Consider the following 4,382-nt stretch of genomic DNA (forward strand, 5'->3'; position numbering starts at 1 on the left):
GTTTTGTTTTGTTTTGCGGTGCAGATCTGGGACTTGAAAGGTAAAACCAGTTTTAGATTCAGACGAAGCACACATGACTCAGCGTGTGCTTAAAGAACGTCTTGAATAATGAATATACTGTATATCTTCAAGGATACTTACATCTGGCATCCTGTTAAGCAATCTCAAATACTAATAATTTGACTCTAAAAGATCCAAATATTTTTTTAATCCTCGCACTACAGTAACTCATAGAGAGCATTGACACATTTGTCAGTGGTCTCGTCATTCTTTGTGTTCATTCAACGCTAGAATGGTTAACTCTTGTTTGTTTTTCAAACATACCGATTGGCTCTACCTGTGCCTTATACGTTACTGACTATAAAACTTGATTGAGTGAGTGTTCCTGTGTTTGTAGCTCGGTGAATACCAACACATCATGTCTGTAAGTCAACTCAGCTGTCGAAAGCCCTCGTTGCACAGGATGGATCTATTAGCCAAGCACAACAGGAAGCAGGCAGGCCTCGGCAATGCCTCTTGTTTATCTCAAGGTGAGAATTGTTTTTGTTCTCACAATTCTCACAACACCACACCCTCCCTCCTATTCCCCTCACCCAGCTGCTCAGAGGGGCAAATGTTAGCAGTGCTAGGCTTCAAACCCAGACCAGGAAGAAGGTGTGTGTGTGTTTGTTTGCCGGGCAGGGTGGGGCCAGGCGGGGGAGTGGGGGGGGGGGGGGGGGGGGGGATCTGAGTGCTACATTCTGAAGATGCTTGAAACCCTACATCTGGTTCTTCCAGAGGTAGATGCCTTGGTGCCACATTACACATCTACTCATTCTCAGCTAGGTTCATAGTGAGGATCTGGGGTTACAGCAAACACCAACAATGAAACAGAGAGCAATCTTTGCTGGCAGAAGAGGTCCCCAAGGAATCGTAATAAAGGCCCATATCCCTAGTCAATCTCTATAAAGCTGTCGAATGCTGGAGGCATGGCACACATGCCTCAATGTTTACACTCGGTCCTACTACGAAGTCTCCTCGTTCCTCTTCATCCCTCTAAGATAGGAAAGGGCTGAGTAAGTGAAAGCTACATGGCAAAGGTCCAGTTGAGAAATGGCATTGGATTCTTGTATTTTGTATTCATTTATGATCCGCGTGCAACTAAGTTATACTTATTTCTATATTACGTATCTCCCGTCAGATTTTGTATCATTTTTTTGTATTGCTTTTATCCATCATTGTAATACAATCCAAGTAATACATGTAGATGATGCTTATAGTGAGGTAAAACATCTTCACTCATTCTGTATACCCCACTGTGCTTAAAGGTAAAAGGTAAAACATCTTCACTCATTCTGTATACCCCACTGTGCTTAAAGGCTCTAATTTGTAGTTGTATGTGATAAATATCTCAAGATCTTTTCATATCACACATGACCTTGTATCCACATCAGCACCAAAGCTGGAAGTTTGATTATTTCAACCGTAGTTTGAATACAAAGACATCATCCTAACAACTTGAGCCTGTAGCTTATGAGAAACTGCTGGTCTTCATTATCAATATCCTGAACCATTTAAAAACATTTGAAAGTAAAACCATTTTATCCATGCATTAGAAATAATATCAATCATTTTCAAGAACATTTCTTTTTATTGTTGTGGTTAGAAACTAAATAAAAGGAACAAATGAATTTAAGTAAAGTACAACTTGTACTGAGCCAAGACTATAATGTAATGAGGTGAAAATGAAATAGCATCCGCATATCGTCAGACTTTGTTGTTTATATTTCATAAACTTTTGGCCTGGTGCTGAAATGAAACTGGTGGACTTGAGTATCAACCCTGACAGCAACCAATAAATCACACTAAATCGTGAATCGATAACAAATACAGTCTAAATGATGACGAATGGCCCAGCCGTCATAAACTAACACCAGCGCAACTCAGCAGGCCGTTTATTTCATGGCAGTGTGAAATAAACAGACACATTTCTTTCACAACGCTAATAAATTTTCCCCTGAAAAACTCAAACAACAGTCCATCTGCTACAAATATTTTTTAATTTCCTTTTCTGTCCCGTTCCCATTAGGTATTCCGCCGAGACTTTTGCCGAATTCTTTCATTTACCTCCCTCCATCTGCGTCCACTTAGTGTCCTCCCTAAACAGACCTGGTACCCGGTCTCTCCTGAGTTCTGACTGAAAAACCCCCACCTGTACCTTAAGCAAACTTTGTGCTTGTTTTATTATCTGTGAGAGGTGGTGACTCATGCAGTAAGTTCTGGTGGACCTGGGCGGGGACTTGAGTTTGATGTCTTCTGGCTCTGGTTAGGAACACCTGCACCCTTCTCTCTTTCTTGCTCCCTCCCCTCTTTTTCGAGGCTAATATATTAGCTCGCTAAATGAACCAGCAGATGTTGGCAGACCAGAGGGGTGTTCCACGGCCGTTCTCATTGCAGCTTCATTGCTGCAGCTTGGAGGACTGTAACAAGGATCAGAGTACAAGGATGTGTTTGGGCTCATTTATGACAAAATCATATTTGGGTAAACAATCTCCCAGGATGTCATCTGTGCTAGATGACTTGACCCTTTCATTTCCCACACAGAAGACCTGGCAACACTGCACAAGTGTTGGTCCCTCTGAGTACTGCCCCTGGTGGCCTAATATTGACCCTGCTTGTCTTGTAAGAATAGTTCACACATTAGCTCTAAGACCAGACAATAACATTTTGTCATTTCATTTTCATGTTAAAAGGCACTTTCACACGAAATATGTTTAAAGAAGATCTTTGGCCCGATTCCTAATGCATTTGGGTGGTTTGCCGATGTAATCACTGGAGTCCTAAAGTGTGAATTGTGCCGGAAACCCCAATGGCATAGCAATCTCACGTTCACACAGTGCCTGTCCCCCACACCTCACACCCATCCCTGCCTTGCCCTCAGGTCAGCTCAAATCAAAACAGGCCTAGGAGAACTCACTCACACACTTGTGTTGTGACAGGCCGGACAACAAGATGTGGCAGCTAGCCAGCGCCTGTGAGACTAAAAACCCTTTTGTCTAACACATGATCAAAAAAGCACAGACAAGTTTACACAGGCTTGGGAGGACACTTGTCTTTTCAGGGGACTGATCTGGGCGAGTCGACATGATGGGTTTCAAATGTGATTGATAGGTTTATTTTGTGAATGCTGAGCCTGTACATTCCAAACATTTGGTGGTGTGCGACACATAATTTGATTGATGCCCTTTTTCCCAACCCTAACCCTGACCTGTTTGAGAGGACAAGGCCGACAAGTGCAGGAGATTGAATGACATTTTGGTAAATGAGATATAATTTACGTTTTCCCATGCCAGCTATTAATACCAGTCTGGCCTCGGCGCAGCGCCAGTTACAGCTGTCCTAAAGGCCAAGAAGGACATGTTGTCACCGGTGTTTTTATAAATCCTGCCCAGAGGAATTCAGTCCCAAACAGATTGCTGGACACTGACCTGTGAAATGAGCATGTGAGTGTCTTGCAATGCTGAACATCTTATTCGCTGATAAATGTGTATGGAAAAACAGGGATTAGAACATACCAGTAGCATCTCTTTTGTGCCACCCATGCTAACAATCGTATGGAAGACCACGTCAAATAGAGGGGAGTGGGCATGCCCTGTAGAGTGATGTATGGATGAACCCCAAAATACTTTTGTACATACATTTTATTCAAACAGTGTTATCTGGTAATTTACAGAGCTGAAAATACAGAGAGTTCACGCCACTTTTTAATTAATACATCTCCTTAAGTTTCATAGAGTAGCCGTTATATAAGCCAAGAGAGGGGATCAGTGCTGTGATAGCTGTCAATGTAACGCTGAAAGGTAGCCGTGAAAAAAACTCCTTGCTCTTTGGAGAATTTACTGGCTCAGAGACTGATAAGAGGGCACTGGGGGGCATATGGCTGTGCCCAGACCTGACAGTTTGATGGCTGTGTGAAACTCAAGAAAGGCCACGCTGGTTTGTTTTCAGGCTGTTTATAAACGGTGTCAACGTGCACTCACGCCGATTGGAACTGCAAATTGCGCGGCTGGGTGCTACGCTCATTCTGATACAGATAATGTGTTTGCGTGTGTGTGAAGGAGAGTCAGAGAGGGAATGAGGAAGTTCGCATGTGATTTAACTAACAAGAAGATGAGGGGGTTCTGAGAGAGCCTTGAGGTTCTCTGTATCAGATTCTCACGTTTCGATCTTGTTGCTAAACTCGTTGTACTGGCTCTTCTGATCAAGGCCCATTGTGATGGCAGGATCAGCACAAATAATTCATTGGCGAATGGGATCCTGATGATAGCCTGATATGTAATCCTAAACTCGGGCCCCTGCTACACCCAGACGTGAGAATGCACAAACCCCCGCTGTCTAAAAGG

Source organism: Hypomesus transpacificus, chromosome 11 (assembly GCF_021917145.1).
Source record: "Hypomesus transpacificus isolate Combined female chromosome 11, fHypTra1, whole genome shotgun sequence".
Taxonomy (NCBI): domain Eukaryota; kingdom Metazoa; phylum Chordata; class Actinopteri; order Osmeriformes; family Osmeridae; genus Hypomesus; species Hypomesus transpacificus.